General features: G+C 36.6%; 1 non-coding gene across 1 annotated transcript; it reads left to right on the forward strand.

Moving 5' to 3' along the window:
• The first annotated feature begins 10,491 nt into the window (after positions 1-10,491).
• Positions 10,492-10,598, forward strand: LOC128291345 (small nucleolar RNA R71). The gene has a single exon (XR_008281121.1). It is a non-coding gene; the product is annotated as a small nucleolar RNA R71 (small nucleolar RNA).
• The last annotated feature ends 2,997 nt before the right edge of the window (positions 10,599-13,595 follow it).

Genomic DNA, 13,595 nt, shown 5'->3' on the forward strand with positions numbered 1-13,595 from the left:
ATGTAACATACTTGTGTTGGATTAATTATATTTCTTGAACTCAAAATTATTAAACTCATGTTTATACTGTTACGAATAAATTCACAGCAACCCGGTAATTTGCTAACTTATGAACAAACTTACATACAAAAATCCATTCATGTCTTGACATATCCCTATGTCAATTCAACCGACTAAACATATTCTAGCAAGCAAACATGCTATTGCACATACATACTCATTAAATTGAACCAATCTCTTGCATATCCCTATGTCAATTCAAACGATTAATTAAATCTAATAAGCGTATAAAAGACTTTGTGAAGTAACAAGGCATCCCTACCTTGAAACAATTTAATCACAATAATCTTGCAAGTTATGCAAGGCAATAATATCGCTAGATACATTGCTAATTTACCCTTCAGCTACCTTAGAAGAATAAACATGCACTGATTAAGTACGGTGTCAATTAATTACAATTTCAATCCGTTTAAATAATTAATTCATTAGTTACCTCACAGCCGTAAAGCGAGAATAATTTAGGCATGGTTTTACTTAATCAAGCATCTTACCGAGGTTTATAACAGCATAAACATCATTTTAACAATTTAAGCAGACAGAATATAATCAACCCAACACAAACATAATTTAAGATGAATTGATTAAAATAAACATTCCAATAGCATAAATATTCATAAACATGTTCGTCAAAACAACAACAAAAATTAAAGAGTTAGGGAACAAGAGGCAAATCCAGTGTTTCTCCATGGCTTGACTAGTTGCTCCGTTCTTCGTTTTTCGTTGGCCTTGGCTATCAAGGTGGCTTATGAACACCTAATTGCTGCTCCAAAATCTCTGATAGAAGCCTCTTTTCCAAGAGAAGAAATCGGCACTTGAACAAGAGGGAATGGAATAGAAAAAATGATAGAAAAGTGAGAGAGGGAATGAGAGAATGATGTGAAGTGAGTGATGCTTTGAATGATCGGCAAGGGGTCACTTTTATAGCTGATTGTGGCTGCTAAAAATAGAAAATTCTAGCAGCCAAAGAGACCTCCCTTGGCCGGCCACACACATGGCAAAGTTGAGAGTTTCAACTTTGCTATTTTAAGCTTGGGGCAAATCTACAAAGCCATAATTTAAGGAGGGGTTTGAATGCAATTTAGAAGTCTTTTGAGGGCCTTTTTGTAAGCATATTTAATCAGATAAAATTTTGATTTGGGTCAGCATATGTACGGTTCTAGGTTGCCCATTTAGTGGCTGGTTCGGTTCACTCAATTTGGCTCGACCAGTGCGGTTCAACTGGACCCTCTCTCCATAATTAATTAAAAATAATTTATTTAACCCACATTAAATGGGGAATAAATTAAAATTAATTAAATTATGAATTAATACACATTTCTGGACCGTCTTATGATGAAAATTAAAGTGCCTCGATACTTCAAGGCGCTTCTCGATTTTGTGCTTTCAGCAGTGTCAGCCGAGCCAATTTTTGACTTTTGGGCGAATCTGTAGAAAATAGTCAAAATTAATCAAAATTAAGTATAAAATTAAATAAATTCACCATGTTCATATTTTTAACATGATTTAATTATTTTATAATATTTAATTATTTTTGACAAGAATTTAACCGGATTTGCATGAATTTAAGTAAAATTGGGTATGAAAAAGTATATAAATTTTTTGTGTTTCCACACCCCCAAACTTAATTCATTGCTCGTCCTAAGTAATGCACAAATTGTGAAAAGAATCTCTTGGAAACTCCTTTGAAAAATTCCTTCTGAACAACATTTTCCCCAAAATTATGAGTTTAAAATACTTATGCTCAAGGACAAGAAATCTGATAGTTATGCTACTTAAAAATACATATTGTTCTAATTAAATTCAACAACTTATTATAATAAAAAATTTAGAATAAATGCTTTTGTAACAAAGACATGTTAACCGTTACCAATTTGATTTTTATTCCTTTATTTAAGACTAAGCTGCAATCATTAAGCTTAACTTATGTCTTCATATGTTGATAGTAGCAATTTCTCTCCACTAATGTAGGTAGCATGATGACTTTAAATCAATAGGTCTTCATCAAGGTTGTAACTTGGCTAGGCTAGGGGTAGGTGAAAGATGGATAAATTTTGGTTTAAGAAACCCTAGACTCAGTGTTAATCGAACCTTTGGAATTTTTACCTTCGATACACCAACTTGACTTTCATATGCTCTTTTTTACATCTTTTCCAAATACATGTGCTCTCTCTTCCTTTTTTTTTTAATTAATACAAGCACTTACTTTGTATACTGCAATTCTCGAGCAATTGATACTTCTTTTCAACTCCCCTAAACTTATTTTCGAAGTACATCTTGAATATCACTGAGTCTAGTGTTTGGGACAATTTTAAGATCATTAAGCAAAAAGTAATGGCTAATTATTGTAAGGGTCGAAATAAAATTAGGCCATATAGTCTCAAAGGATAAAATTTTAACATGGTGGGCTTGAAAGGCTCAAACGGTCCAAACAGTAGTTGCCTAAATCATTTCCAACATTCCATACTCCCTAGTATTTCGCCTCAAGAAACTACTAAGTCAATTCTAAAGACTTAAACTTTCATGCATACCTAACTTACCTAAAGAACTAAAAATTTTATAGTATGAATTTACATGCTTTATTAGAAATACATTCATGTCATTATTAAAATAACATGATAATTTATTAAAATAATAGAACTTTATTCATACTCAAATTGAGCATACTTAACAAAATTCAAAGTTTTGAAAAAATATATCCTAACCATAATTAAAAGAAAAATTTTATTCTGAGTAGAAATAATTCAAATTTTCGGTCCCCCCAACTTCAAATGAACAATGTTCTCATTATTTAAAGTGAACAGATACTATACACCAGGTAGGATTTTAGAAAAGAAGAGGTGAGTCAATTTGACTGCTTAAGTACCAAGCTCTTTCTAAATCCAATCCTAGACATGTATATATCCATTGCCACACTTTATACTTTGTGACTTGTTCACATTTTATTAGTGATTTTCCTCTCTTTTTTTTTATTATGCAAAAAATAAAAGATTCCTGATTAAACTTAATCCTAAAATGACCTAAGAACAGAAATAAAATAAAGTCAAGATCCCCCATTTATTTATTTGCAGACCCTTCCGAATTTGACTCATCTTTTGCTCAATCACTATCGTATTTGCATGAATCGCTTCGCTCCTTCTTTGATAATGGACTTCATGGTTCAAATATGAAATCTGGAAACTCAGGCACAAAAATAAATGGGTCATTGTATATTTTCTTAAAAGCACTTCTCATCGAGTCATCCCTTATTTTTGAGTATCTCCAATAGGCTTGTTGCTGCCATTGCATATGTTGCATTAAGTCCATCAATTTTGATAGCTCATCTTGAAGGTCTGGGCTAGGCGGTTGAGCTCTAAACATTGAAGTTTCAGCATCAGGTTCAGCTTCTAGCTCCACTGATTCTACCTTATCAGGGACTTCAAATGATTGCATCGTGGGATCTTCTTCTTCATCAGGGTCCTCCGGTTCCTCACTTATTTCAACTCGTTACTGTAGAACTGATTCTCCAGCTACTCAGTAGATGTCCCAATCTATGATTGTGCCTTGGCTATACCCTGTCTTCCTTACATTTACGAGAATTTCATCTTTCAATCACAGAATTGTTATTGTAAACGGGAAATGAGCAGGGCCAGAGCGTTTAACGGTACAATTCTGTATCTCCCTCAAGATGATCTTCCCCACATCAATGGTCTTACCAGTTAGGGTCGAGTATAATAAGACCATTCACTCTAATGAGATTGTAGTCCCATGTGAGCTAGGCATAAGGCTGAATCGGATGAAGTAAAACCATACCTTTGTGAGTGGCATCAAATATTCTCTTGGACGAGTTTGGATTCCTTATTTTGACACAGTCCATGTAGTACCCTGAACTGTCAGTTCCTCGAGAATTTCTTGCAAATTTTCAGGCTTGATATTGCTCATCAATGTGGAATATTCGTCGTTTTTAAAATCTGGTAATTCAAAGAACTCATTAATAGCATTTGAATTTATTGGTACCTTGATTCCGTGAACTGGAGCTTCTGTCATCTCACTTGAAGTTAAATTCGCATAGAACTCACGAACTAGCTCTTCGTCCACACTAGGTCTCTTTTCACAAAATAGCTCCCAATTGAGGTTTTCAGCAACTTGATGAATACGTGACATAAAGTCTCGATAGTTGCTCTCCTTTAATGTAAAGCCTTTTTTGGATGCATCTGTTGATTTTTGAAGATACTTTCGTATCTCACTTTGGCTTCTTCACAGTGGAACTTGTTTTGTGTTTCATCAATTTGAGCAGAAGCACGAGTTCTCTTGCGAGGCATGTTTAACCTGATCATATGATGGGAAAAATTATTTTCTCAATAAGATTTAAAAAAAATTATTAATAATTCAATGAATTAAAAAAATTAATTAATTGAATAAAATTAAAAATTAAGAGAAAACTAGGTCTTACCACCTTTTTTGTAAAAATATAAGAACTCTAGTAAAATAATAATAATAATGAAGGAAAAGATAGCAATTTAAAAGGAGGGTTGGAGGGTTTGCGGCTTAGGGTGGATGAAAGGAGAATGCCGCACAAGCAGCTAGGGCGTGCGGGCGTGGTGCGTGTGGGGGCAGTGATGCGTAGTAGGGCTGGAAGCAATCAGCAACACGGGCGTTCAGCAGTAGGTAGGACTTGGGCGAGCGCAGGATGGTGCGGAGGCAGGTATCGTGCGTGGGGTAAAGGTTTGGGGCGAGCTGAGGCTGGGGCAGCTTGAGGCAAAATGCGCGTTGTGTGCGCGGGATGTGCGTGCGATGGAGCTGGGCGTGTGCTGGCCAATTGCTTGGTGCTGCTGTTGCTAGGGGCTTCGGCACTTTGGTGTTTTGATGCTTTGGATTTTAAGTGTTAGATGAATGGGAAGATGGGTGGTATTTATAGAGGGAGAAATATGAATTAAAGTAGAATTCTTAAAACAATTTAAGTAATAAAAATTCTAAGTTCTAATCCTATATAAAGATAACAACAATTAATAATTAGATATATGCATATTAAATTATTAATTGCTATTTAATTATTTTAAACAAAGATAAAATAAAATAAATCCTAATTTTATGCTAGGTTGATAAAGATTAATATATAAATTTTAATAGATATAATTATATATTAAAGATTATCATCTTATTATCTTTATTAAAACTCATCAAATAAAATCCTAAAATTGATAATAATTAATATATATTATAACGGGTATAATTATATATTAATAATTATCAATTTTTTTTTTTTTAACTCAAAACATTTATTCTAGAAGCCTTTTGAAAATATTTACAAAAAGAGACATCTAGTTTTTATTATTCACGAAAAGAGCAACCAAATTTTAAAAATACTTCAATTAAGTCCCTAGACTTAATGAAAATTTGAAATTGAGTCGCAATTTAAAACTCGGGTCAAAATTGACCTTTTTATTTGAAAAATCAAAGATTAAAATCTCTATTTAGAGAATAATTTTTAGGAAAATTATGTTAAAATCAATTCCCAGGAAAGATTGGAGGGGTCACAAGCGGTCTCGCTTAAGTTCCAATCTCCTAAACAGAATTTATTTAAACATACTAATCCCCAAAATATACCTTAAATCATTTATTAAAAAGGAACATAGGAAAATTTTAAAACGCAATTTCATTCTGTTCAATCTTATCTCCCTAATAGTATTTCAGGCGCTGAGCGTTAACTCGAAAAATACCTCCCTTACCTTGGAGCTTGACAACTCCGTATGGATGGACATGATGAATCGTAAATGGACCAGACCAACGTGATTTTAGCTTACCTGGGAAGAACTTTAGTCTAGAATTAAATAACAGAACTTGCTGACCTACTTCAAATTCTCGAACTCGAATGTGCTTGTCATGCCATTTCTTAAATCTCTCCTTGAGTAATTTGGCATTTTCGTAGGAGAATAGCCGGAGTTCCTCTAGCTCATTGAGTTGGAGCATCCGTTTCTCTTTAGCAAGCTAAGGATCCATGTTGAGTTGTCAAAGAGCCCAGTAAGCCTTGTACTCTAACTCTAAGGGTAGATGACATGCTTTCCTAAAGACCATCCTGTAAGGTGACATCCCTAAAGGTGTCTTTTATGTTGTTCTGTAAGCCCATAAAGCATCATCCAACCTTTTGGACCAATCAAGTCGGTTTGGGCAAACTACTTTCTCAAGTATTCCTTTGATTTCCTGATTTGTCAGTTCAACTTGCCCATTCATCTGCGGATGGTAAGCTACTGCAACCTTGTGTTTCACTCCATGCTTGTTTAATAACCATTTTAATCACTTGTTCACAAAGTGGGACCCTTCATGACTAATGATAGCTCTTGGGGTTCCAAACCTTGTGAACATGTGTTTCTGCAAGAACTTAATTACAACCCTAGCATCGTTTGTCAGATAGGCTTCAGCCTTGACCCACTTGGACACATAATCTACTACTACCAATATATACTTGTGACCAAAAGACGGAGGAAAAAGGACCAAGAATATCAATACCCCATACATTGAACAATTCTACCTCAATGATGTTTGTTCGAGGCATCTCATTTCTGTTGGTGACATTTTTGACCCTTTGACATTGGTCACAGCTCTTTACGTACGCATATGCATCCTTGAATAGTGTTGGCCAAAAGAACCTAGCTTGCAATCCTTTGGCCGCCGTACGAGTTCCTCCGAAGTGTCCCCCACTCGGAGCTGAGTGACAATAGTATAAAATCTTTTGTACTTCATCTTCTGCCACGCATCTCTTGATCATCTGATCTGCACACTTCTTAAACAAATATGGCTCTTCCTAGAAATAGTACTTCACATCGTGAAAGAAATTTCTCCTTTCTTGATACGTCTTATTGATTGGCATCAAACCACAAGCTAAGTAGTTAGCAATATCAGCAAACCAAGGGGTACTATGGACATGACTTACTTTCAGTATGTGTTCATCTGGAAATGTTTCCTGAATTGGTATACTAGGTGAATTCCCTTCTTGCAGCTCTAAACTAGACAAGTGATCTGCTACTTGGTTTTCTACTCCCTTCCGATCTTGAATTTCTAAATTGAACTCTTGAAGTAGAAGCACCCACCAGATCAGCCTCAGCTTAGCATCTAGAAGCACCCACCGGATCAGCCTCAGCTTAGCATCTTTCTTGGCAAGTAAGTACTTAATTGCCGAGTGGTCCGTATATATAGTTACTTTCGTACCTACAAGATAAGATCAAAACTTGTCAAAAGAAAATACAATCACAAGTAGCTCTTTTTCTGTTACCATATAGTTCAATTGAGCTCTTGTAAGAGTCTGGCTTGCATAGTAGATGGGATGAAAAACTTTGTTCCTTTGCTGGCCCATGACAACCCCTATTGCGAAGTTGCTTGCATCACACATTAATTCAAATGACAAATCCCAGTCTGGTGTGACGATTATGGGTGTCATAACTAATCGACTCTTCAAATCTTTAAAAGCCTTTAAGCATTCATCATCAAACTTGAACGTCGTGTCCTTCTCCAATAATTTGCATAAGGGTTTAGCAATTTTGGAGAAGTCCTTGATAAATCTTTGATAGAACCTGACGTGGTCCAAAAAGCTCCTAACACCCTTTACAGATGTTAGAGGTGGGAGTTTCTCAATAACATCTACCTTTGCTTTATCTACCTTGATTCCATGTTTCGTTATCCGACGCCCTAGAACAATTCCTTCTCGTACCATGAAATAGTACTTTTCCTAGTTAAATATTAGGTTCGTTTCTTCGCATCGTCTTAGTACCTTAGCTAGATTGGTTAAGCAATCATCATAAGTATCACCGAATACTGAAAAGTCATCCATAAAAACATCCAAGTACTTCTTAACCATGTCAGTAAAAATAGACATCATACATCTTTGAAATGTAGCAGGTGCATTACATAAACCAAATGGCATGCGTCTAAATGCAAATGTACAGTACGGGCAGGTGAACGTTGTCTTATGCTGATCTTCTGGTGCTACTGTAATCTGATTATACCCAGAGTATCCATTGAGAAAACAGTAATAGTCTCGCCCCGCGAGTCTATCCAACATTTGATCCAAGAAGGGAAAAGGAAAGTGATCTTTCCTAGTCGCCTTATTCAGTTTCTGGTAATCAATGCTAATCTTCCATCCCTAACTGTTCTAGTTGGTATCAACTCGTTATTCTTGTTCTCTACGACTGTGATACCTCCCTTCTTTGGCATGCACTGGACCGAACTTACCTACAAACTGTCTAAGATGGGATAAATGATACCCGCATCTAACCACTTGATAATCTCCTTTTTCACCACGTCCTTCATAATGGGGTTCAGTCTTCATTGTCCATCAATTGTCCTTTTTTCGCCATCTTCCAGGATAATCTTGTGCATGCATACAGATGGACTAATACCACGGATATCAGCTATGGTCCATCCGATAGCCTTATTAAATTGTTTCAACACCAAGATGAGTTTCTCTTATTGCTCAGTAGTTAATTCTACTGGAACAATCATAGGCAAAGTAGAAGCGTTACCTAAATAAACGTATTTTAAATGTGAAGGTAATACCTTGAGTTCTAATTTAGGTGGTTCCTTAATTGACGCTTTTGGTTGGACATACTCCCTCTTCTCTAACTCCAAAGATTCAAAGCGGGATTGCGGATTAAATCCCCTTTGATTATCTTCTAACAAAGCTAAATATTTATCCTCCTCTCATTTAGAGGATCTGATGTCAAAATTTGTTCCAACGGATCCTCAACATAGTTGAGCTCCTTTTCCACTAATGAATCCTCTAAGTCGGATCCTACAGAACAATCATCAATTGTGTCAGGAAATCACATTGACTTAAAAACATTAAATGTTACCTGATCATCCTGAACATGCATCGTAAGCTCGCCCTTCTTCACATTAATAAGTGTCCTTTCGGTTGCTAAGAACGGTCTTCCTAGGATAATCGACACTTCTTTGTCTGCTTCAAAGTCTAGGATAACAAAATTAGCAGGGAAGATAAATTTATCTACACGTACCAATACATCCTCAATTTTTCCTTTTGGATGTGCTAAGGATCGATCTGCTAGCTGAACTGTAACCGTAGTATGTCTAACTTTACCTATCCCTAACTTTCTAAATATTGACATAGGCATCAAGTTAATACTCGCACCTAAGTCACATAAAGCCTTACCACAATATGTTCCTCCAATGTTGCAAGGTACAGTAAAACATCCAGGATCCTTAAGCTTTGGGGGTAGTTTGTCTTGAAGATATGTGCTGCATTCCTTTGTCAGAGCTACCGTCTAAAATTCTCCAAGTCTTCATTTTTTGGACAGGATATCCTTCATTAACTTGACGTAGTTCGGCATTTATTCAAGTGCTTCAACCAACGGGATGTTGATGTGAAGTTGCTTGAGTACGTCTAGAAATTTCTTGAATTGAATTTCCTGTTTTTGCTTCTGAAGTCTTTGAGGGTAGGATGGTGGTGGTTTCTTTACTGGAATTGGTTGATTCATTTTCTGCGGTAATTCTACAGCTAACAGAGTTGTTAGTTGATCGGAATTAACTGGTTCTGGAATTACCTTGTCAGGTTTTTCAGATTCTAGTTCTTGTGTAACGGGAATTTCAACACTCGGTTGAACTTCCTCTGAGTCTTGAGCATCAGCTGGCTCCTTTTTAGCTTCAATAGTGTTGGGCTCTACTGTCTTTCCGCTCATCTATGTTAACGTGTTGTAATGCTCCTTCCCCGAATTCCTTAGATTCTCCATATCACTAGGTAAAGCACCTTGTGGTCAGTTCCTGAGTTTAGTAGCCAGCTGGCCCACTTGATTCTCTAAATTCCTTAGAGTGGCATCGTTTTTTGCCATGTATGCCTTCAATAAATTCTCTAAGCTATTGGATAATTCGGGCTGAGCTGATTTCTGAGCTTGTTGGGAAAAACTAGGTGGCTGAGTCAATCTAGGTTAAGCGTAGTTGTTACTGGTTCCAGCCCCTTGGTCGCTCCAGGAAAAATTCGGGTGGTTTCGCCATGATGGGTTATAAAAGTTGGATTGCAGTCCTTGCCTTCCTCGGTTTTGGTTCTAGTTACCCATGTAATATATAGATTCAGGGTTTGATGGACATTCTTCGAACAAATGTCCTTCCCAACAATAAATACAGGTTATACTCTCAAATTGGTGAGGTGGTTGGGCTGCAAAACTATTAAACCCATTAGTGGTAAGATTCTTAAGCATTGACGATATTGAAGATACTTGAGATGCGAGTGAAGTGAGAGCGTCTACTTCATGTATTCTAGCAGCTCGTCTTCCTGACGCGGCTTGATTGGTTGGCCATTGATAATTGTTACTGGCGATCCTCTCGATGATTTCGTAAGCCTCATTATAGGACTTAGAAAGGAGAGCACCATTAGCAGAAGCATCCACTACCATCCTCGTGTGAGCATTAAGACCATTATAAAATGTCTCAAGTTGGATGCAATATGGGATTCGATGATGAGGGCATTTCCGTAATAGCTCTTTGTATCGTTCCCATGCCTCATACAAGGACTCATCATCTATTTGTTGGAAAGCAGTGATCTCGTTCCTCAACTTAGCTTTCTTACTAGGCGAGAAATACTTCATGAAGAATCTTTCGGCTAACTCTTGCCATGTAGAAATTGAGTTTGCTGGCAATGAATTCAACCAGGTTCGAGCTCTATCCCTTAGTGAGTACTGGTGGCTTCAATCGTAATGCATCTTTGGAAACTCCAGCTAATTTGAAAGAGTCGCTCACCTCCACAAATAGTCTTAAATGAAGATGAGGATCTTCTGTAGGCATTCCACTAAATTGGCCCACTGTCTGAAGCATCTGGAACATGACTGGCTTTAGCTCAAATTGTTGTGCCTCGATTTTGGGTCTCCTAATACCCAGATTAAGATCATTAAAAATAGGAACTGCATGCTGTCTCAAGGCTCTATCCCTATCATCAGCAATAAGGATAGGATTTTGAGCAAGGTTTGCTCCATTTCCTTGATTCATATGCTCGAAATTCATTCCTTTAGTCCTTCTCTAGTTCGCTTGTCTTCTTTGCTATCGAAAGGTTCATTCTATCTTAAGGTCTACAGGGAGTAAGTCAATAATCCAGTCAATACTCATAAACACCTGAAATAATCACAGAAAAATTAATTAAGTTATTAAGATGTAAAACTAACTGATAAACCGTAAATTATACATATTTTTACCCCATGTTTAATGCATTTTATAGATGATTTCTCATTAGAATTGGTGAATTCGATGCTCCTAATGTTTTAATTTCATGTTTTGTACTCAGGAGAGCACCAAGAGTCAAAAGGAACCAAAAATGAGACAAAAAGGGACAAAACGGACCAAATCAAGAAGATGACATGGCTTAAGCCTTGCCACACGGGCAGCTCACACGCCCGAATCTTTCGAGGGTGTCGACCAATGCTTTCAAGATTCACAAAGCCTGGTCATTGACACACACGGCCGTGTGCAATTTAATGGATCAAACACGGCCTGGCAATCACGACACACTGCTGTGTCACACGGGCGTGTCCTTGATGAGCCCAAGTTAAGTCCAATTGGGAAAAGGCCACTTTGGAGGGTTTCTAGGCATTCCAAAGCCTATAAATTCACACTAGAGGAGTAGAAAAAGGGAGACAGAGAAGAGAGGTAAGGAATTACCTTAAGGAAGCCGATTGATCCATCTCAGAAGCCGGATTCATCATCAAGACTGAAGATCTCTCCTCAATTTCCCTTCAGGAGTTTTGGGTTTTCTTTATGTTTTGTATTCTTTATTCTTCTGAGATGTTTTCTTATTTAGTTATGAACTAAATCCCCTAAATACCTAAGGGAAATGAAACCTAAGACGAATCTTGTTATTATTTTTTGAATCGTATGATAAATATTTAACTTGTTCTTAATTATGTGTTCTTAATTCTTGTTTTGATATCCCAGGATACTAATTCAAGACACGCTCTTATTTAGAGGAGGAATAGACCCTGTCTAAGAGTACATTTTCCATAATTAAGCGGAGTTGATTGCGCGCCTAGAAATAGGATGACAAGATTTTGCCAGATTAGGGTGAAACCTAATAAGGGGATCCATAGATCGAGTTAATGCAACCCTAGAGTGTTAATTAGAGAAAAGTCTCGGTTATTCAATCTAGGGATTAGACGTTATTAGTCTTGAATAAGGATAATAACATAACTTAGGGATCTCTACGGAACAAGTTGAATGAATAAATCATCCGATTCGGAGCCAGAATAATAAGTAAAGTCTAGGTGGAATTTTCCTTAGGTATTGTCTTAAGTCAATCGATTTTCCCAAAAGCAATTCCCCAATTCTTTTCTCTGTACGTTCTTAGTTTAAATAATTAGTTAATTAAAACAAACCCCTTTTATTCTTAGGCTAGATAATAAAAAGATAGTTATTACTAGTACATTTGGTTCCCTTGGGTACGACATCTCGGTCTTGCCATTACTATACTATTGTTCGATAGGTGCGCTTGCCTTTTTGTTGTGATAATAGTTAGTCTAGGTTTGATCTTCATTATAAAAATTTATTACTTGTTACGAATCACTGCAATCAAGTTTTTGGCGCCGTTGCCGGGGAACTGAAATATTAGGAACACTAAATTTTTTTTACTTTAGCCATTTATTTTTCTTGCAATTTAATTTAACTAAATTTTACTATTTATTAATTTACTTTTTCTTTCTCTTGGCAAGTTTTTTATAGTTTATGACTAGAAGAAACCCGTTAGGACCCTTACTTTTTGACGAAGAAATTGATCATACAATTCGTAGAAATCAAGGAGAGATAAGGCGCAGCTTAAAATACACGGAGAATGAACAAGAAGACAATACTCAACCTCCAACCGACGAGATGGCTGAAAACCAAGACAATCAGCTGCCTCCTGCAATTGTAGCTAATCAAAATCCTACTGTACGTACTATGTATGACTATGTTAAACCTTCTTTAGCAGGAACTGAATCAAGTATAGTTAGACCTGCTATTGCTGGGAATAATTTTGAATTAAAACCTAACACTATTCAGATGATACAGCAGTTTGTTCAGTTTGATGGCTTGCAGGATGAAGATGTGACAGCCCAAAATTGACCCTAGTTGGGAAGTGGTTTCGGGACCGCTAAACCGAGTCACCAAAATGTTTGAATGTAATATTTATTGTCTAGAATATGTAATTATGAATGTGTGAAAATTTCAAGTTCCGATTTAGCTGATTGCATGTGAATTCAGTTAGTAGGACTTGTGTGACACTTTTGAAAAGTGAAAGCCTAATCTATAAGGACCTAATAGTGCATGTAGTCAAAGGGGAGGACTTGCATGTCAAATTCCCCCCCCAAGTTGTAGTGGCCGGCCATGACAAGGAATCATGGGCTAAACATGTCATGAAACATGTTTTGTTGGTGCATTAGGAAGAAACAATAAACAAATAAGTATGGGTAATAAAGAAAGAAAAAAAAATGTGTGTGTGTGAGTGAAACCCCCCCATTTCCGTGCATTGTGGAAGAGAAAAGAAAAAAAATTGTTCATCCATCTTTTCATTCTCTCTTGACCGAAAATACTAG

This window comes from Gossypium arboreum, chromosome 3 (genome assembly GCF_025698485.1).
Source record: "Gossypium arboreum isolate Shixiya-1 chromosome 3, ASM2569848v2, whole genome shotgun sequence".
Classification (NCBI taxonomy): Eukaryota; Viridiplantae; Streptophyta; class Magnoliopsida; order Malvales; family Malvaceae; genus Gossypium; species Gossypium arboreum.